This window comes from Stenella coeruleoalba (assembly GCF_951394435.1).
Source record: "Stenella coeruleoalba genome assembly, chromosome: 12".
In the NCBI taxonomy this organism is placed as follows: Eukaryota; Metazoa; Chordata; class Mammalia; order Artiodactyla; family Delphinidae; genus Stenella; species Stenella coeruleoalba.
The window spans coordinates 78,547,081-78,570,061 of NC_137158.1; the positions used below are offsets into that span (position 1 = coordinate 78,547,081).

At 43.6% G+C, this 22,981-nt stretch overlaps 1 protein-coding gene across 6 annotated transcripts in view; it reads left to right on the plus strand.

Moving 5' to 3' along the window:
- TIAM2 (TIAM Rac1 associated GEF 2) overlaps positions 1–22,981 on the plus strand; it is a gene marked incomplete at its 3' end in the record, with an annotated part of 230,178 nt that overhangs the window by 68,294 nt on the left and 138,903 nt on the right. The gene's annotated exons all lie outside the window — the stretch shown is intronic.

Consider the following 22,981-nt stretch of genomic DNA (forward strand, 5'->3'; position numbering starts at 1 on the left):
GAGAGGCCTGTGTACCGCAAAAAAAAAAAAAAAAAAAAACTTCCAACAAACAAAAGTCCAGGACCAGATGGCTTCACAGGTGAATTCTATCAAACATTTAGAGACGAGCTAACACCTATCCTTCTCAAACTCTTGCAAAATAAGGGAGGAGGAACACTCCCAAATTAATTCTATGAAGCCATCATCACCCTGATACCAAAACCAGAAAAATATATCACAAAAAAGGAAAATTATAGACCATATCACTGATGAACATAGATGCAAAAATCCTTGACAAAATACTGGCAAACAGAATCCAACAACACATTAAAAGGATCATACACCATGATCAAGTGGGGTTTACTCCAGGGATGCAAGGATTCTTCAGTATACACAAATCAATCAATGTGATGTAACATATCAACAAATTAAGGAATAATAACCATATGATGATCTCAATAGAGGCAGAAAAAGCTTTTGACAGAATTCAACACCCATTTATGATAAAAATTCTCCAGAAAATGGGCATACAGGGAACCTACGTCAACATAATAAAGGCCATGTATGACAAACCCACAGCAAGCATCATACTCAGTGGTGAAAAACTGAAAGCATTTCCCCTAAGATCAGGAACAAGACAAGGATGTCCACTCTCGCCACTCTTATGCAACATAGTTTTGGAAATCCTAGCCATGGCAATCAGAGAAGAAAAAGAAATAAAAGGAATACAAATTGGAAAAGAAGAAGTAAAAGTGTCACTGTTTGCAGGTGACATGATACTGTACACAGAAAATCCTAAAGATGCCACCAGAAAACTACTAGAACTAATCAATGAATTTGGTAAAGTTGCAGGATACAAAATTAATGGACAGAAATTAAGGAAACAATCCCATTTACCATCGCAACAAAAAGAATAAAATACCTAGGAATACAGCTACCTAAGGAGGCAAAAGACTTGTACTCAGAAAACTATAAAACACTGATGAAAGAAATCAAAGATGACATAAAAAGATGAAGAAATATACCATGTTCTTAGATTGGAAGAATCAGTATTGTGAGTATGACTATACTACCGAAAGAAACCTACAGATTCAGTGCAATCTCTATCAAACTACTAGTGGCATTCTTCACAGAATTAAAACAAAAAATTTTACAGTTTGTATGGAAACACAAAAGACCCCGAGTAGCCAAAGCAATCTTGAGAAAGAAAAATGGAGCTGGAGGAATCAGGCTCCCCAACTTAAAACTATACTGCAAAGCTATAGTAATCAGGACACTGGCACAGTGTCAGTAGGGTACTGGCACAAAAACAGAAATATAGATCAATGGAACAGGATAGAAAGCCCAGAGATAAACCCACGCACATATGGTCACCTTATCTTTGACAAAGGAGGCGAGAATATACAATGGAGAAAAGACAGCCTCTTCAATAAGTGGCGCTGGGAAAACTGGACAGCCGCATGTAAAAGAATGAAATTAGAACACTCCCTAACACCATAAACAAAAATAAACTCAAAATGGGTTAAAGACCTGAATTTAAGGCCAGACACTATAAAACTCTTAGAGGAAAACATAGACAGAACACTCTTTGACATAAATCACAGCAAGATCCTTTTTGACCCACTTCCTAGAGAAATGGAAGTAAAAACAAAAATAAACAAATGGGACCTAATGAAACTTAAGAGCTTTTGCACAGCAAAGGAAACCATAAACAAGACGAAAAGACACCCCTCAGAATGGGAGAAAATATTTACAAACGAAGCAGCTGACAAAGGATTAATCTCCAAAATATACAAGCAGCTCATGCAGCTCAATATCAAAAGAAACAAACAACCCAATCCAAAAATGGCAGGAAAACCTAAATAGACATTTCTCCAAAGAAGATATACAGATTGCCAACAAACACATGAAAGGATGCTCAACATCACTAATCATTAGAGAAATGCAAATCAAAACTGCAATGAGGTATCACCTCACAGCAGTCAGAATGGCCATTATCAAAAAATCTAGAAACAGTAAATGCTGGGAATGTTGTGGTGAAAAAGGAACCCTCCTGCAGTGTTGGTGGGAATGTAAATTGATCCAACTACTGTGGAGAACAGTACGGAGGTTCCTTGCAAAAACTAAAAATAGAAATACCATATGACCCAGCAATCCCACTACTGGGCATATACCCTGAGAAAACCATAATTCAAAAAGAGACATGTACCACAGTGTTCATTGCAGCTCTATTTACAATCGCCAGGACATGGAAGCAACCTAAGTGTCCATCGACAGATGAATGGATAAAGATGTGGCACATATATACAATGGAGTATTAGCCATAAAAAGAAACGAAATTGAGTTATTTATAGTGAGGTGGAGGGACCTAGAGTCTGTCATACAGAGTGAAGTAAGTCAGAAAGAGAAAGACAAATACCATATGCTAACACATATGTATGGAATCTAAAAAAAAAAAAGTGGTACTGATGAACCTAGTGGCAGGGAAGGAAAGACGTAGACATAGAGAATGTACTTGAGGCCACGGGGTTGCGGGGGAGGGAGAAGCTGGGGCCAAGGGAGAGTAGCATCGACATGTATACACTATCGAATGTAAAATAGTTAGCTTGTGGGAAGCAGCAGCATAGCACAGGGAGATCAGCTCCGTGCTTTGCGATGACCTGGAGGGGTGGGATAGGGAGGGTGGGAGGGAGGCTTAAGAGGGAGGGGATATGGGGATGTATGTATGCATATGACTGATTCACTTTGTTGTACAACAGACACTAACACAGTATTGTGAATCGATTTTATTCCAATAGAGATTTATTAAAAAAAAACTGGGTTTGAACATTAAAACTGGGTTACATAATTATACTTCAGGCCAGTGTAATTAATAACTTGCGTGCAAGCATACTGAAAGTAAACAAGGCATGTTTCTCTTAGGTTACATATTTGTCCCCAGTTCTAGTTCCTACTGTGGTGAAGATAAGCATCTCCTTTCATTTTTCTCCTCTCCCCCTCATTCCTTTCCCCCTTTTCTCCCCCCTTCCTCCTCCCCTCCTGTCTCCAGAGTAGGATACCGGCAAAATTAATTTTGTTCATATGTGCACACTATTAGACCATTTCCTTCTAGTTTTTATTATAGTCTAACAATGCACATTCTACTACGCACAAATAATTGTGCATTTCCTTTCTCTTGCCCTTATATGACCTTCTTATTTTCAAGTGAAAATAACCTTTTTTTTTGGTCGTACAAAAGGATAACTTCCGTAAGTGCAAATTTCTATTTGAATTCTAACAATGACCTAGTGAAAAGGAGGAACAGCTTATTTTTTGGCGTGGTGACTCTGGCTGGAAATCTGGGCAGGAACAGGTGCTAAGTGGATTTGGCGACCGGTCATGCTGCTAATTTGTGTTCATGACCTGGCCGCTAAGGCCAACCCAGTATTGGTAATTTGGAGACAAGGTATTGGATGTGTGTCTGAAAGACCTGCTCCCGTCCTTTAGACTGGATAGCATTGAACTTTGGAAAGTCCAGCTGCTCTCCGAAGCGATTCCAGAATAATGCTGTCTCTCGCACCATCCATAGGACTTCTGGGCCCACTTGGGACCGTGCCCTTCCCCCCGCCCCCTCTTCCTAACCTCCACCCCCGCCACCACTTTTAGCCTTACCATGAAGATGTCTCACTGTTTCTAATTTTGAGCGTCTCAGATTCTCATTTGCATTATGTTTTGTTGATATTTGTTATTCATTGATAACAACACATCACGCATGAGACTGCGAAGGCCCAGAGCATGCACAGAAATTAAATCTGTGCGGTTCTGCTGGTGCCCTGCCATGGCCCGGAAGAGTTTCCTCCCAGGTGAGGAGGTGGTAGGTGTGCGTGTGCAGACTTTCAGGGGGGACCCACTAGGGATGCTTTCAGTGGATAGCCTTCAATATTTTATGGGACTTCTGCATCGTATTTCTAGTGTGTCTTTCCTGTTTGGCCCTGGTTTTCCTTTAGTTTTTATCCTTTGTAATAGACTTTGATTTCAGAAATGGGAAGCAAGCCTGGATTTTTTTTTTTTTTGGCTGTGTTGGATTTTTGTTGCTGCGCGCAGGCTTTCTCTAGTTGGAGCGAGCGGGAACTATTCTTTGTTGCGCTGCGCGGGCTTCTCATTGCGATGGCTTTTCTTGTTGCAGAGCATGGGCTCTAGGCATGCGGGCTTCATTAGTTGTGGCACGTGGGCTTCAGTAGTTGTGGCTCGCGGGCTCTAGAGCGCAGGCTCAGTGGTTCTGTCGCACGGGGGCTTAGCTGCTCTGTGGCATGTGGGATCTTCCCGGACCAGGACTCAAACCCGTGTCCCCTGCATTGGCAGGCAGATTCTTAACCACTTCGCCACCAGGGAAGTCCCGCGAGCCTGGATTTTAACAATAAACTTTAAAAACAATATTTGGTGAAACTCTTCTTTGCATACCTTCCTGAGGTCAAACAGTGACGGTGAAGTAAAAATTGTTTGATGAATTCTTTACCAGCATTTCCGTTACGCTCTTCCCAACCTGACGGAGCTGCAGGATTCTCGGAAAAGGACCCCCACGGTGTCTTACGGCGCAGCCACCATATCATAGTACCTCAGTTAGCAGGGCCAATGGAAGATCCATTTGGGCTCAGGAACTCACTCGAGACTTGGCACAGAGGACGTTAGTTTCTTCCTCGTTCACAGGCAGCAGTGTAACATCTTGAAGTCGAAGGTCACACTGTCAGTTCTTCGAGGAGACCTCTAGCCATCCCACCACTGGGATCTCACAACCACAGTTGCCTGAAGCTCCCAGGCTCTTGGCATTTTGCTTGGTCTCTCTCTTCCTTAACTGTTGGCGTGGATCTCCTGGCTTTCTCCATTTCTGGAGCCCCTTCCCATTAACTGCTAAAGACAAAGACTCTCTAAAGTAGATAATCATCAAGGACCTATTATATAGCACAGGGAACTGTATTCAGTATCTCGTAAAAACCTATAATGGAAAAGAATCTGAAACTAATACAACTTTGTAAATCAACTATAGTTCAATTAAAAAAAAAAAAGACAAAGGGCTCTCTACTCACCTTTCATATGCATGGAAGACCTGAGAAAGGATTTGAAATTTCTGCTTTTTCTTTCTCCTTCCCTCATGAATCTTCTCAATGGAAAGGAGATATTGAAAGACTGATGTCTCCACAGGTATGAACTGTGCTTCTTCTTCAGGAGACAGAAGTGGCGGCAGTTAGTTTTGGTTTTAAATAACATTCTGCTTTTCACCCTGCCATTATCCTTTGAATCGAGGTCCACTTCCTGGCCTAGGTGGCGCTAGATCATCCTTTTATGCCAGGAACTGAATCTCTTCTTCTTTCGTCTCCACACAACCTCAGTGAGGTCCATGTGTGTAATAAACACTCTCTAAATCTTAGTTTAATCTGTGAATCTTAAGCAGGTAAAGTCCTTAAGTTTAAAGGATTTGACCGAAATGATCTGTATGTGTAAGTGCCCCATTTTGCACATTTTACTAGTTGCTAACAGTCATCCATGAAGATATTAAGGAATCTTAAGGAATTTACAGAAGCTTTAGGATGAGGAAGAGCATTACACAGCTGTATCACCTAGTCAACGTCTTAAGGCCATTTTCACCTCAGAGTCTCCCATTATTTTAAACATAAATATAATATTTGCTTTCTACTGTCCGAACATAGCTTCCTTTTTTTAAAATTGAAGTATGGTTGATTTATAATATCGTGTTAGTTTCAGGTGTACAGCAAAGTGATTCAGTTACATATGTACATATATATATATATATTTTCAGATTATTTTCCATTATAGGTTATTATAAGATATTGAATAAAGGTATCACCTCACACCAGTTAGAATGGCCATCATCAAAAAATCTAGAAACAATAAATGCTGGAGAGGGTGTGGAGAAAAGGGAACTCTCTTGCACTGTTGGTGGGAATGTAAATTGATACAGCCACTATGGAGAACAGTATGAAGGTTCCTCAAAAAACTACAAATAGAACTACCATATGACCCAGCAATCCCACTACTGGGCATATACCCTGAGAAAACCATAATTCCAAAAGTGTCATGTACTACAATGTTCATTGCAGCTCTATTTACAGTAGGCAGGACATGGAAGCAACCTAAGTGTCCATCGACAGATGAGTGGATAAAGAAGATGTGGCACATATATACAATGGAATATTACTCAGCCATAAAAAGAAACGAAATTGAGTTATTTGTAGTGAGGTGGATGGATCTAGAGTCTGTCATACAGAGTGAAGTAAGTCAGAAAGAGAAAAACAAATACCATATGCTAACACATATATATGGAATCTAAAAAAAAAATGGTACTGAAGAACCTAGGGGCAGGACAGGAATAAAGATGCAGATGTAGAGAATGGACTTGAAGACATGGGGAGGGGGAAGGGTAAGCTGTGACAAAGTGAGAGTGGCATGGACATATATACACTACCAAATGTAAAATAGATAGCTAGTGGGAAGCAGCCACATTGCACAGGGAGATCAGCTCGGTGGGATATGGAGGGTGGGAGGGAGACGCAAGAGGGAGGAGATATGGGGATATATGTATATGTATAGCTGGTTCACTTTGTTATAAAGCAGAAACTAACACACCATTGTAAAGCAATTATACCCCAATAAAGATGTTAAAAATAAATTTTAAAAAATGATTTTTTAAAATTATGGCAAAACAAAGAAGTCCGCTGTCAAACATAATTTCTTAACTGTCCTAGAGACAAGCATAATGTTTGGGAAGTATGCCCAAGTTATGAAATGTAGCTACATACACTATGAAACACATAATCACCTTCTCATTGCAACAGTATAAAACTTCACACTCTTTTTGTTATGATAGGAACCCCTCTCCCCCAATCCTGAGTACCCCCTTGTGGAGGGACCTTCTAAGACATCATAGCAGAATTAACTTTCCCTTCTTTCCCAAACTTTTTTTTTTTTTTAATTTATTTAATTAATTTATTTTTTTGCGGTACACGGGCCTCTCACTGTTGTGGCCTCTCCCATTGCGGAGCACAGGCTCCGGACGCGCATGCTCAGCGGCCATGGCTCACGGGCCCAGCCGCTCCGTGGCATGTGGGATCTTCCCGGACCAGGGCACGAACCCGCGTCCCCTCATTGGCAGGCGGACTCTCAACCACTGCGCCACCAGGGAAGCCCCCAAACTTGTTTTTATACTCTACTAGTGCTGTTGGGAAGAAGTTATATTTATCTGAAAAAAGATGATGATCTGGAGACCCACTACCACCACCACCACCACCACCACTGTTGATGAGATTCTGGGGAACCAGGCTCTGTGCTGGGCATGGGGACACCAGCTCTCTGAGCCACAGCCTCATGACCCACCTTCATTTTCAGACACAGCTTTGAGGGGTGGTCAGTGTGTCTGAGATACCCTTTGTGGTGACCACCTTGTACCTGTTCTCTGCAGAAAATTGAAACAATAGAGATATTGAAAAAATAAATTGTCTTGCTGTTTTTTACCTGTATTGTGAGTTTTGCCATCGTATGTGTTGTCTGCAGTTTGCTATCTGGACAGTTAACTTCCTTTGCAAAATGAAATTTGGCTTACTTTGGTTCTTTTAAAAAAAATCCTGTTTCATGCAGTCAGTATTCATTGAAATATGTATCTGGTAAGCATATCCTTCCCGACTCGAAGGCAGTTCCTCAGGAATTTCTTTATGATGAGTTAAACCGGGAAATGATAAATAACTAAGGGCAAAAGGCCTTAAAAATATTAGGGCACGTTGATCGTCCTACTCTTTTAAAGGGCAGTATATGTTGGGATGATGATGCCCTGAGGTGTGGGTGGAGACTTAGTTCCCAAGAAAGCGCCTTTATTTATGTGTCTTCACTACGGAGCCTTGTGGTTCAGCTTGGGCTTTGAACGTATAAGAAATATTTTCTGAACGTGTGCTTACGTATTATAGAAATGAATAGGGATGCTCTGGCTTTCCAGACAACTTTGGGGCACGTCTCTATGGAATCTTCATCAAGATAAGGAGACGCTTGAGCCAGAAATAACTGGATTTATGGATGGTAGGAAGAAAGTGGAAGCAGCATTTCAGCATGGATTTATTACATTAGGACAACTGTCTTCTGGAACTTGTCTGTATTTATTAGTTTGTTCATTCAGCAAACACTCTCTGCTCATATAGTCTTTATCATGCCCTGTGTTAGGCAATGCTGAAGTAAGAACAGACTCACAGCAGAGTTTGTGCCCTAGTAAAACAGACGGGCGTATGAGCAAAGAATTTGTGTAGTGTAATAAGTGTTCGAACAGAGATTTGTTAGCGAGGACATCTCAAAAGAACCACATAAGTTGGTTTTGAGAATGAGGAGAAATTTGCTGAGCAGTCAAAGCAGAGGGGAGCATTCTCACCGCACAAAAGCCATGTAGGCACTGGAGAACACAGGATGCCGTGGGCCGTAAGGAGTTTGCATTGGAGGCTGGCCAGACAGGAGCTGGAAGGGTCAGTTGAGTTTTGTGTGCCCTGAAAAGAAGTTTGGGATTTTTAGTTGTAAGGGAGGGAGCGTCATAGCATCCGATGTGTGAATTTTCTTCTGCCTACTGGAGAAGAGATTTGTGGATGGAGGAAGGCCTGGGGGGATCCCTGTAGGAAACAAGAGGGTCGTCTGGGGTATGCATGAACGCAGTGCGGCAGAGGAGAGGGAGGCATGTGAAAGGGACACTGAGGGTGCAGGAGGTCTGCTGACACCTGGATGTGCAAACTGAGGGAAAGGCCAGGCAAGACTAGTGTAACTGAGGGGGTTGCATCTTGTGAGAGTAGCCCACTTGGAGGGACCGTCGTCCTGGCTTGGGTACCCAGAACCGGGTTACTTGGGTGCAGGGTAGGGTTGGAATAATGTGTAAGTTCAGTTTGGGTCATCCTGATTTCGAGGTAGCACAACAGGTAGCTCTCTAAGTGCATCTGGAGCTGAGAAGAGCCATCTCCTCCATGTAAAGCTGGAGAAGGAGACTCACTTGCCATCCATCAGAGTGGAAGCCATGAAGTCACCAGAAAGAGAATATCGAAGTGGCAAGATGAGGACCAAGACTGGGACTGCGGAACATCCAAGGAGGGGGGTGGAGGTGAAGGAGCTCAAGAAGGAGGCAGAGAATTGGGGCGGGGAGGGGAGTCAAGGACGCCAGCGGAGGACGGAGGGCCAAGAAGCTGCGTACAGAGTATTTCTTACAGATTCCGTGATAAATGAACAGTGTTCACTGAGGGGAAATAGTCTATAGTTAGCAAAATTCAAATCCATATTTCCTATTAGGATCTAAGTCTTTTAGATGCCACTCATAAGTCGATGTTTGTTATGCTTAAAATCTGGTATTAAAGTTTAGAAATTAAAAGACTTTAGAAAGACCCTGTATTAGACTGTATTATTATCCATTTTTAGTTGTACCTGGTACTTTTCGTGTTTCAGATTGACTAAGACCTTTTATAGAAGGGCCTGAGACTATAGCCAAGTCCCACTTTGTGTAATTGTGATATTATACAAATGTTTCCACTTCAGTTTGGCTTCTACTGGGACTCTGTGTACTTAACCTGGATTCCCAGAGCAAGAGGGTGAGGCTCAAGGTTGCACCCAGTGTAGCAGCTGAGGAAAAATGAGAATTGAAGGGTGCTGGTCTCTGCTCAGCAGTGAGCAGCCCCACCTCCCCGTGATTAAAAGTCCATTGTAATTTCCACCTCAAAGGTAACATTTTCCTACCTGCAGTAAACACCCTGGAAGAATTCTGAATCTTCCTACGGGGCAGTGTGGGAGTGCTTCCCAACAAATACTCATTAGCACCTTTCATGCCCAGAGATGAAAGATTTTCAGACATCGTAATCCCTGCAAAATCCTTTGAGGCTGGTAGGTGGAAAATGCCAAGTGATTTTGGACAGAGTAAGAGACCTTAAGGGTGCTTTTCCCAAAGTGACTTGTTAGTTAGATCCACCTAGAACCAAAATACTGATTTTATCATCTGAAAGAAGACCCACGGCAGGTGCAGTCCTGTATTGACAATGCCATCGTGATACCAGGTCCTGCACATCATGTAATTCACGCCTGATCAACAGCTGACGTTACTGATTTGCCGATGTGGCTACAAGGGTTCTAACCAAAGCACGTTGCCTGATGATAAACTTAGTCATGAGCTCCTCTCTGTATCAGAGTTCATTTACTTCCAAAGTTAGTCTTTTGTAAAATAGTTAATGTACCGTGACTTTAAAATATCTGGATAAGGTCTAAGCATATTAATCTTATCTAATAAGTTGAGTGTATTGATAAGTTTCTTTAACATATTTTTCAAATTATTATTATCAATACGCCTTTAACAGTTTTTTTAACCTTTATTGAAGTATAGCGACTTACAATGTTGTGTTAGTTTCAGGTGTACGGCAAAGTGATTCCGTTGTACACATATACGTATCTATTCTTTCTTAGATTTTTATCCATTATAGGTTACTACAAGATATTGAATATAGTTCCCTGTGCTACAGTAGATCCTTGTTGGTACCAATACGCCTTTTCTTGTATGCTTATTAAGTTCTTCCTAAGGGACTAAGAGACTGTTAACTCTTAAACTGTCATTGAGGTACTTTCTGTCTTGAGAACTGATCCCAGGGCTATTTAAAATGTTATTAGAATCTCAGAGAATTGTCAGTAGAGCTGGAGATGGACCACCAATGTTGATCTCACGACCAGGGCCTGGGGGACTTCGAGGACGGAGTGGGTGGCTGGTAAAATGGTAGAGAAGGACTGGCTCTCAGAGCAGCTCTAGATAAGGATGCTGGAGCAGGTGCGGTTCTGGGCAAGGATAGTGGGGTGTCGGGGGGTACGGGGCCAGAGCACACCGGATTGGGAATGTGATTCCAGCTCCTCCAGATTACTCTCTGCTCCCACTGTGGGATGAGAGTGAGTGTAAGGTAGGAAGGGGAGACTGGGTTGGATTAAATATTCAACTTGTGTATAAAGTTAAAAAACCCTCTGGCTAATTCATACAGAAGATTTTCACGAGCATGCTTAATGCCATAGAAATATTTTTTTTTTTTTTGCCGTACGCGGGCCTCTCACTGTTGTGGCCTCTCCCCTTGCGGAGCACAGGCTCCAGACGCGCAGGCTCAGCGGCCATGGCTCACAGGCCTAGCCGCTCCGTGGTATGTGGGATCTTCCCGGACCGGGGCATGAACCCGTGTCCCCTGCATTGGCAGGCGGACTCCCAACCACTGCGCCACCAGGGAAGCTCCCATAGAAATATTTTTTAATGAAGTCAAGTTCTGTTACAGCAAAAAGATGAAAAGTAAGCTAAATAGAATATTGGCTTTTTTTGCGCCACTACATTGGAACTAAAAAAAAAAAAAAATAAAAATTCCAGCAACCAACTGTTGAAGAAAAACTTCATCTTTGTCTTTTTATTTTCGTTTCCTTGGGAGTTGAGGGTATAATGACTCTACCTCTTCTTTCCTTGCCTAATATCACTTGGGAGTCCCTAAGTTTTCGAACGAAGTGAGAACAAGACTTGACAAAGGAATCAGTATAAAATAATGGCAAAATGGGGCTTCCTTGGTGGTGCAGTGGTTAAGAATCCACCTGCCAATGCAGGGGACACAGGTTCAGGCCCTGGTCCGGGAAGATCCCACATGCCGCGGAGCACCTAAGCTCGTGTGCCACAACTACTGAACCTGCACTCTGGAGCCCACGAGCCACAACTACTGAGCCCATGTGCCATAACTACTGGAGCCCGCATGCCTAGAGCCCGTGCTTCACAAGAGAAGCCCACGCACCACAAGGAAGAGTAGCCCCTGCTCGCTGCAACTAGAGAAAGCCCGTGCGCAGCAGTGAAGACCCAATGCAGCCAAAATAAATAAATAAAATAAAATAAACCATGATGACTGTAGGAAAAAAAAATAATGGCAAAGGAGAGAAGCTGGGTGATAGAGATAGAGTTAGCAGGGACAGGGCAGACAGGATGCCTTAGGCATTAGGAGTGAGGTGGTAGACAATTCTGGGAGGCATCCAGCAGTTTAGGTTTGAGCCGGAAGGAGTTATTAATAGCAGTTTGGTTGAGGTCTGAGGCATGGGTGGTAGAGTTCCTGTGGGTGGTCTGAGAGGTAGAAAGGGAATGGAACATTCATTATGGGCCCTGAAATTTTGACTCACATTATATTCCTAGACTGTCCCTGTACATGTATTTCACATTGTAAGAATCGGTAAATGCATAGGTCACTGTCCTGCCCCCACGCCCTCTCCATTTACAGCTATTTTGTAATTGACATCTTAGTCAGTCATCCTCATGAAAAACAGGTAATAAAATACCTGTGGGAAATATGTTGCTGATTCCATGCTGAAGTCATTAAAATTAAATGTCTGAAGTACTTTCAGTCTAAGGAAATTCTGTGATTGTAGTTGTTTAGCGATGTACAATTCGTTTACAGTAACTGTAATTTGATGCTAATTGGACTCTCTGGTTTGGTCTCAGGAGAGAAGGTAGAGATTGATTGCTGAATGGCTGGCCATAGGAAGAGCAAAATTAGGAAAATAACATAGCAAAGCCCTCAGTCACATCAGCCTACTGAGAATTTGAAATTCATACCCTTTCCCCCAAATCCTTTTTATCTTGCATACACAGAGTTCACATTTAATAAATTTGCCATAATTTATGCTCATTCCTCAACAATTCCCCTAGTTTATTTTACTTTGGGCCCAAAGGACCGGAAGCTGTTTATTCTACAACCTCCTAATGTGTGTTGAGCACCTTTCGTAGTGATGGGTAATTTTTTCTAAAGAACAGTAGTGCTATAGGGCCCAGCCTGATGCTAAACTCAGAAACAGATGTAGAATTACCTGCCCGTTCAGAAGGCTCCCTTGCTGGTCTGGGGTTAGAGGAGGCTTCAGTGCGCCAATTAATTTAATAGCTCTTGATTTTGGAATATTATGAAAATAGTTTCCGAATATTACTGTAGATATTGAAACACAAAAATCTCCGAGTCAAATTATGCCAGTTTCCCAATTGACATTTTCCTTTTAATATTTAATTTACCCACTTTCTCTGTTCCTAGAGAAATATTTTTTTAAAAATGTTTTACAGTATTTGTTAGTAACGGACTTTGAAGTATTACTTGGTATTACTGAGTCATCTTGCTAGCCTTGTGCTTATTAAGAATAATGCAAAGTTTTTATTCGTGCTGCTCCCTGTGGAAGAAAGCCTGCATTTCTTTCTACATCCCAGAAGCCAGGACAAGAAGAGAGAATTAACATCTATTATTTAACATTTATTGACTGGGACTAAGCCCCATGTCAGGTAATTTAAAGATATTTTCTCATTTTGCTTTCACAACAGCCCCGGGAGGTGGGTGTCGTCATTTCCATTTTGCGTGGATGGAAATAAGGTTTAGAGAGGTAGATAAATGATCCAAAGTCAGGGGTCGTCAAGGGGTTTTCTCCTAACTCCTTACCACATGCTCCAGCCTTCTTATGAATGAACGCGCTCCTATTTTGCAAACACTTTAGGATTTCCTTGTTGATTTCCATCATTATGAACTGCAGTTAATTTTCATTGCATGTCGATGAATTGTGCCGGGCTGGTGCCAGTGGGAGGGGCTCATGGATTGCTGGCATGCACGTCTGCTTTTGCGGTCACCGTCTCATGACTAAGCGCAGGTGGCAGCCTGGGCTGGAGCGGCCCCATCCTCATCTGCTTCTCTCTCTGCCTTCACTCCGTGCTGTGCTTCATCGCACTTGATGCTGCTCTGCGTCTTACGTGGGTCTTGGGCTTCCTGGTCTCTCTGTCCTTCATGCATGCTTTCCCCCTTATGATAATGCAGGACCTCCCTGGTTCCACGTCCAAGTTGGACAGTTCTTCAAGGCCAGGTCCACAGGCAAGCCTGCCCTGCTCTGCCCAGCCCAGCGTCACATCCTTCCTGTCCGAGCTGCTCCCCAGCTGCGCCCAGCGATGCTCTGGTGGGCCTGACTGCTGGGCCGTCTTTCTTGATCCCAGCCTGTCTCATCTGTGGACGCAGGGTCTGCCTGTATCTTTGGAAATAGGTGCCCTGCAACCTCCAAACTTTTTTTGAGAAGTTCTGTAGTTTGTTTCGTTGTAGAGGTTATTTGTTTTGTTTTGTTTTGTTAGGTGTGTTTTGTTTTCTTCTCCTTTTAGGCTGGACTCAGATCCTCTTGCTCTAGTTTGGCTTGATGATCTGAGTGGTGTTGCTGCCGAGAATGCCTGTTTTGGATAGATTTAATGGATTTTGTTTTGCTTTGGTGGTTTTTCTTTTTTTTTTTTTAACCGAGGGAAGTTTCTGGCATTCTTCATAGTGTCCTCTTGCTCCCATCCCACATGCCCAGTTTTTCCTGCCGCCTCATATAACGTATAATGTCTTTGCTGTCTTTTCTCCCTTGCTAACTCCAGGCCCTTGGATAAGTGGCGCGGGGTCTGATGCATCTTTGGTTCACTCATGGTGCCCAGCATCACACTTTGCTGTTAACTGGGACTTAAATGTTACTAAATTAAGATGAGTTATTTGTCAGCTACAGTCAGCACAGCCGGAGATTCAGATGTACGTAGCGTGAAACCATAGGCTGCATTTTATGGGTCCTGCTGTTCGCTTTGATCAAAAAGTTTCTGTTGTTGGTTCACTTCTTGGGTCATTACATTTCATTCCTGTGATAATGGAATGAAACAGCCACAGCTGTTTGACCACTGGGGACTCTCACATGTGCTGCTTTTTGCAAAATGAATTGATGAATCAAAAACTAAAGCAGCCTTCTGCCAAGTGTTTCTCTCACCTTTCAGAAAGGCTTCATCACCTGTACCGTGGCTGTCATTTCTTTGTATTTGTTTGCGTTGTGCGAAACCTTATCTCCGATTTCCATCCCAGTGACACAGGATCACTAGAGCCTTCTCTGTGAGCTGGTACCTCTTTATTTCACGTGTACTGTTTGTCAGTGGGAGGACATTAAAACATTTATGAAAGGTGTTCAAAAGAGAATTTAAAACCTACGCATTCTTTATTTCTGGAAGTAAAAGCATACATCTTTGTGGGCGAGGTGTATATAGCCCGCGTTTTCTTTTTCCTAAATATTTGACTTTAGGGACTTCCCTGGTGGTCCAGTGGTTAAGAATCCGTCTAGCAATGCAGGGGATGCCGGTTCGATCCCTGGTCAGGGAACTAAGATCCCACTTGCTGCAGGGCCACTAAGCCCGCGTGCCACAACTAGAGAGTCCGAGTGCCGCAACTACAGAGACCCTGTGCTCTGGAGCCCGTGTGCCACAACTAGAGAGAAGCCTGTGCACCGCAACAAAGAACCCACACACCGCAATGAAAGATCCCACGTGCCTCAACTAAGACCCGGTGCAGCCAAAAATAATAATAATAAAAATAAATAAATATTTTTAAAAGACCTCTCACGCTCAATCACATGAAAAAAAACCATTAAAAAAATTTGAGTTGAAACAGAAGTTTAGGTAAAAACAACATGACTTCTTCAAGTGTCAAGTGTGGCATCTTTTAGATTATAGTGACATTAACATGCTATGTAGTGTGTTACTATCAAGTATCATCTGAGATAATGTTTTACGCTCCGAACAACCTCCTCAGCCTTGAGGATGAACCTGTGAGATGTCACCTGAGGGCAGGAGAAGAGCTAAAGCAGTCTTGAAACGAGTCTTGCTCGGGATGAATTTGGTGCTTTTCTGGCAGGTTCCACGGCATGAACTTTCTCAGCTAAGCTCATGACTCTGAGATCATTGTTTCCTGGAGGTCCACAGGGACGGGGCCAGTCAGAAAATATTCCTTTGTCCATTGAAGCATTAGCTTGTGCTCTGTTTCCAGGAAGGAAAAGTGTGGCAGATTTGAAAAGTTCAGGAGGCCGAACTCTTTGATCACCACCATCGTTTGGTGGCAGCCTGTGGTAAAGCATTCAAGGACAGATCTTTCCGTAGTCTACTTAAATTCAGGGATGCTTGAATCACCTTGCCACTCTGTGCCATTTTCAGGTGCACGCCCTTTCGCGTTTATTTCCTGTTTTGAGGTCAGTAGGCCCTTTCACTAAAGGAGCATTAAATCCATGTTGTAGGGTAACTTCTCCATGTGTTTTGTTCTGTTGCTCATGCCACCTGTTTTGTTTTGTTTTGTTTTGTTTTTTGCGGTACGTGGGCCTCTCACTGCTGTGGCCTCTCCCGTCGCGGAGCACAGGCTCCAGACGCGCAGGCTCAGCGGCCATGGCTCACGGGCCCAGCTGCTCCGCGGCATGTGGGATCCTCCTGGACCGGGGCACGAACCCGTGTCCCCTGCATCAGCAGGTGGACTCCCAACCACTGCGCCACCAGGGAAGCCCCCACCTGTTTTTTAAATACAATTTTTAGAGGTTGCACTCCATTTAGTTATTACAAAATATTGGCACTATTCCCCACGTTGTACAATACGTCCTTGTAGCACGTCTTATACCCAATAGCTTGTACGTCCCATTCCTCCTTCCCTCTATTGCCTCCCCACAGTGGTAGCCACTAGTTTGTTCCCTATATCTGTGATCATGCCACCTTTTATAAGCTATTGTGTTGTGCTGATTTGTTAATCTAATAGTTATTCAGCAGTACCTCATTTGATCTCCTTTATTTCCTTCTTTCATCCCTGTGGTTCTTCAGTTACTGTAAAGGAACTCATTCTAAGGATGGGATAAAGGAAATGATATTCTTGTAAGAAATGCATGGATATCATTTCCTTCCGTCATTCCTTTAGCTATTAAATGGGATAGTTTGCCTGTTATCCATATAAAGGTGGGGCCTTATTATGCTTAGAGCTTCTGTTGGTAACCAAGTAGGAGGGAGAACATGATGGATGGACAGGGATGTAAAAAGACAGTTAACTGAGGCCCTGCTGCTTTTTTTTTTAAACACACGCCCCACGCCCCAACCTCCACATACAAACATTCTGTTTTGTTTGTTTATGAGTCATCCTCTGCCTTTCTTCTCTCTCCTCCCTTCTTCAAGAGGTGCTAGGAGTGATGATAGGATGGTCCTGAGTGTTGATAGGGCTGGAAGAAGTAGAGGTGGGCGGGACCATTATTTCTCAGGAGACAGCAAGAAGGAAGCAGGTGTCTCCCGCCACGATCATCCAGGTGGTCTCTGCCCCACATAGTTTTGAGTTTCTCATGCCCGAGGTGGTGGCCTGACTCACTTCTGTTTTCCGCAGGCCCAAGGCTGCGTCATAATTGGTCTGCGAGCCCGCCCTGGTGCTGAGTGTGTGTAATTCGTGGTGCATGGATGCTGTGGTTTGGGAAGTGATGAGGAACTGTTACACTGCAGTTATCTCATGAAGAAAGTCACTCCCTGAGTATCCGTCAACTGGATGAGGCTCATCTCTTCGTCTAGAAGCCAAAATTCAGCGATGGCTTTAAGACATCAGTGCTAAATCCGTTTCTTTTGTCTTGGCCAGGGGTGGGCTAGGATGCTTGGCAGTGTGTCTCATGCTGCCACCCCTGTGGGCTTCCATAGCATCTGCCCCTCTGGACTGTAATCGTCTCCACACTGCGTTGTGACTGATGGCTTATTTATTTACAGGCTGGCGAGACTGTCCGCAGGCTTCTGATCACCATCGTATTCCCAACACTTAGCGTAGTACCTTGAACACAATAGACGTTCAACAGATACTTCTTTTTTTTAATATTTATTTACTTTATTTATTTTATTTAATTTTTTGGCTGCATCAGGTCTTAGTTGCAGCGCACAGGATCTTTTCGTTGCAGCGCGTGGGCTTACGTCTCGTTGAGGTGCGGGAGCTCAGTAGTTGTGGTGCGAGGGCTTAGTTGCCCCGCGGCATGTGGGATCTTACTTCCTCCACCAGGGATCGAACCCTCATCCCCTGCATTGGAAGGCAGATTCTTTACCACTGGACCACCAGGGAAGTCCCTCAACAGATACTTCTTGAATTGAATTGAATTAACTGAATACATGACCTGCACGTAGGCATTCAAGGTATAATGCGCCTACTTTGGCATCCTCGAGTTTTCTCTCTGGATACGTGAACTTTGTGGGAATCCCAGGGAACACTTACTCTAAACAGAGGCCAGATTGGCTGACAGGGTCACCAGCCCAGGGAATACAGTGGCCCAAATGGATACGCCCTGTCCTGCGTCCTGCTGTCGTTTTGTTTTTGTTTCTGTTTTGGTGTTTCAAATGAGCTGTTTTATAAATAACAAGGGACTTGCTGTGACTTGGTTCGTAGTAAGCAGTAAATGCTGTGCTCCGTGGGTCCCAGAATTCTGCTATTTGGGGAGGACAGACCGAAACTGCCTATTTTCATTGTAATCAATCACCCCTTTGTCAGGAGGGCAGATTCTCTAACATGCTATAGTCTCCTGGGCGGCTGTACCGTCGTCTTTTGTTAAGGGCGGCATCTGATTCCATGAGTTCTTTGTGCAGGAACAGTGTGTTAGTGTCAGTGTGAGAAGCTGGTGAAAATTGTCATTTAATGAAGGCATCCAGCACGTCCCTCCTCCCACCTTGGAGTACGAGTCTCAGAGGGGTTTGTTCATTATGTCTCTGAAATCACTACGGGCCTGAGAGACAGAGGTAAGAAATAATCCACCTGTGGGTGGCGATGCTGGTGGGCTCCGTCAGGTGGCGCAGACGTGGGTCGCACGAGGGGTTCATGGAGACGGGAGTTCCGTTTACTCCTAGCCCCTTTCTGGCTCCTGGAACACCTCCCACTTGCTGTATTCTTTTACTACAAACACTGGGTTGAGTCTCTGAATTGATAAGCTGCCTTGCTGATAGAGCAAGGCTAAAGGAAACCCAGAAACTTGAAGACATGTTTTTAGTCAGAGATATAGTAGTTACGAAGGGGATTTAATCTGAAGAAGGCGTGGATTTTAAAGAGAGATTTCTCAGCGGGAAATGCATTCTTCTTACCTAGTTGGGTAGCGAGCAGCCTATTTCCAAGGCATGGTGAAGTAGTAATTTATCTTTCTCTTCCCCAGCACTTTCTCCTTGACCTGGTTGGCCCAGCAGTGAAAGTTTTATAAACACTGGGTGCTGGGAACTTAGGCCAGGTCTTGACCACAGGCTTCTGGATTGATGAATGTTGTAGCCTTTCTTTAGGTGTGGCCCTTTTTTTTTTTTTAACTGTCATGTAGCTGAAGGTTCAAGTACCTTCAGCATTTAGGGAAGGCATGGGGGCAGCTTTTCATCACAAAACTCAAGAGAACACTGTAAGCTATGTTCATGAATTAAAATGCTATCATGGTGGCAAGCAGGCAGCTCAGGGGCTCTAGGATGGCAGGTTTCCCTGCTGGAAAGAGCATGAGTGAAATCTGCTGATGGGTGATTTTGTCTACGCAGGCTACCCACGTGCTGTCGTAGATACAAGCATACGCTTTGCGTAACTAATGTAGGATCACTAGAGTTTTACGGTAGGTGTAGTTCACCCAGCACCGCCTTGAATCGCGTAGACTGTACACATAGGCCCTCTTGGACCTTTCCGGAGTCGCAGGAGATTGCAGTACCTGTCCCATTGTTGAATTACCTTAAGACATGGCTCTAGATGGCAGCTAGATCCAGTCTACAGCGTTGAGAGAATATCTGCTTATTGAAGGCGGGTTTGAGTCCTTCCAACTAGGTGAAAGCTGATTGTTCACGTGGCTCCGGAATACATACAGAAAGCGGAGGAGGTCGGAAGGGAACACTGGGGCCCGAGGAAGAGCACTTCGGCAGCCGCTCCTTTGTCGCTGACAGAACCGTTGTCACCTGTTCTGGGACCAGAGCCAAGGTCGTCGTTTGGTGATCTGAGTTCCTGCCCGACTTCTTTCCCACTCTCTATGTGGCAGGTCTGATTTATCCTTTCTAGGCTTCCCTTTCTTCATCTGCAAAATGAACAGGGCTTAAGCTGATGTACTATAAACTTCCGTGATCCTGCCTAAAATCGTTTGAGTCCAAAATGATTAGTAATTATATTAATCAGGATATCCAGAGAATCAGAACCAACTGCCTCTTCCTTCCTTCCTTCCTTCCTTCCTTCCTCCCTCCCTCCCTCCCTCCCTCCCTGCCTTCCTTCCTTTCCTTCCTTCCCTTCCTTCCTCCCTCCCTCCCTCCCTCCCTTCCATCCTTCCTCCCTTCCTTCCTTCTGTCCTTCCTCCTTCCTCCCTTCCTTCCTTCCTTCTGTCCTTTCTTCCGTCCTTCCTTCCTCCCTTCCTCCCTTCTTTCCTCCCTCCCTCCCTCCCTCCCTTCCTTCCTCCCTCCCTCCCTCCCTCTATCTATCTATCAAGAGATTTTGAGGAACTGTTTCACATGATTGGGGTGTGGGGCCGCTAGCAAGTCCGAAATCCACAGGGCAGGCCAGCAGTCTGGAAGTTCAGGGAAAAGTTGATGTTGCAGCCTTGAGTCCAAGTTCTGCATGACAGGCAGCTGGGAACCCAGGCAGAGTTTTTACTCTGCCTCCATCTGGAGGCAGAATTCCTTCTTCGGAAAGCTTCCGTCTTTGCTTAATGTCTTCAGCCGACTGGCTGAGGCCCACCTACATTATGGAGGATAATCTGCTTCACCCAAAGTCTACTGATTTCAATGTTAATTCTACCTAAAAAGGGCCTTTACAGCAACATCTAGACTGGTGTTTGACCAAACATCTGGGCACCATAGCCTAGTTGAGTTGACACATAACGTTAACTCTCACAGTAGTTAAACTGTAAACTCTTTATTTGGAATTTAAGTCATGGTGATGGGATGGAAAAGAAGGCTGGTCTAAAATTAAATCATGCTGTCTTAGCAGTTTAAGGCATCGATTCTTCCATCGATCCTTTTGGCATACAATTATTAAGCATCCATGTGTAAGGCACTGTGCTTGACATCAGGAGAACAAAGATAAGCCCTTTACATTCAAAGTAATCAACGTCTACTCTAGAAGTAGACAAGTGAAAAAGAAACGATTGCAACATGGCTGCCTTTATTAGCGTCATGAGGTGAAGGAGGGGAGTATAACACTTCATTGTCTTGGCGGGAGGAAAGTAAGAGATCAGGGAAGGCTTCATGGAAGAGGAGGTAAGCTTGATCTGGAGGGGTAATTAGGAGTTCTCCAGCAGGACACAGTAATATTGTACAAAGGGTGTGGAGAATAAAAGACTGTTACACGCATGTAATGGCAAAGTATTCAGAATGAATGTATGGAAACTTCTGTCACATAGTAGATGCTTGAGACTCAATAGCTGCTGTTATCATTGAAAAAATTAAAGTGTGGCAGGTGTTATATTTTATAGTTTCTTGGTTCGGAAATAACCATCTATCAGGCCATCAGTAAGATATGGTAATTTTTGGCCTTTAAAAATTGTCAGTATAATGTATTTAGATAGAGTTCATCAAAGCTTGTTTAATTTTCCATTCTGTTCAGAAATAGTTTCTTGTCCATACTGGGTTAATTACAAAGAGAATTCAAAATTTATGTCACTTTAGGATTTATCTTATAAGGCAGGCATTCTAGACCAAACATATCTATTATTTAGGTTTCTAAAAATTTTCTCTGAACCAGTTATGTCACCTTGGGCAAATCAGTCTACCTCTTTAAGCTTTAAATTCTCCCTTTTAGAGAGAGGGAGTTGGGCTGGTTTTTAAAGGTCCACCCATAGGCCATCCTATGATCTCTCAATGAAATTCGTTATCGCCATTGTTCCTGGTTATATAGGTGTATTTCTGTAGCATGAATCATTGATAACCACACCTTTCCCAATAGCTACGGTTTACAATGAAAGTACTATATTCCACTTCGACTATTTCACATTTTTCAACGACTTTATTAAGTATTTTATGTGCACTATCCTATTAAGTAGGTAGAATAACTCCGCAAAATAGGTATCATTTCCATTTTATAGTTGAAGAAACCAGAGGCTCAGACAATTTAAATAATGTCACTCAGGTGGTAGTGGGGGAGCTGGGGGTTGAACTCTGATCCTTTGGCTCCAAAGCCTGCGTTCTTTATCAAGGATTGTGAACTGTGAGCCACATACGCAATTATTCCCACAACGTAGCATCTTGTGTACACAGCAGAGGCGAGATAATGTTTTGTAAGAAGACAGCTCTCCACCTGAAACTAACACAATGTTGTAAATCAACTATAGTTCAATTAAAAAAAGAGAGAGAGACAAGTCTCATTCTCTGAAAGGAATCCCTGTAACATTTTTTTCTTCAATTTTTTAAAAATTTATTTTTGGCTGCACTGGGTCTTAATTGCTGCGCATGGGCTTTTCTCTAGTTGCGGCGAGCGGGAGCTACTCTTTGTTGTGGTGCACGGGCTTCTCACTGCGGTGGCTTTCCTTGTTGCGGAGCACGGGCTCTAGGCGCGTGGGCTTCAGTAGCTGCGGGCTTAGTTGCTCCGCGGCACGTGGGATCTTCCTGGACCGGGGCTCGAACCCGTGTCCCCTGTGTTGGCAGACAGATTCTTAACCACTGCGCCACCAGGGAAGTCCCAAGCCCTGTAACATTTTAAACAGTGAAAGAAAAGAGAGGTGCTTTTTGGTATGTTGACCAACAGGGCCATGAGTTGTAATATGTCCCTGGGCAGCATTTCAGACATAGGAGGAAAGTATTATTCTCCATAACATGAGAGGACCCAGAAGCCACCTGCTTCATTAGTAACGAAACTCTGGTCCTTTGCCTCTGCTCCCTTGCATGTGGGTTCTGCCCCACACGCCGTGATCATTGCTCTTGACTCGCTGCTGCTTATAAGGGTCTTGGCTGGTCCCTCTGTCTGGGGGATCATTTCCGTAATTTCGAAATAGCATTCAGATCTCAGCCTACTTGCCATCTCAGGGGGCTATTTCTTGACCTTCCAGTTTAAATTAGATGCTTGTCACTCACTAGCTCATCATCCTGTTTTATGTCTCTGCATTGCAAGTATCACTCTAGGATATTTTTCTTATTTGTTTATTTACCTGTTGGTTTGACTGCTTCGTCCCATTTGAGTAAAGCTCAGTGAGAGCAGAGACTTTCGCTCTTATTTACTGCTGT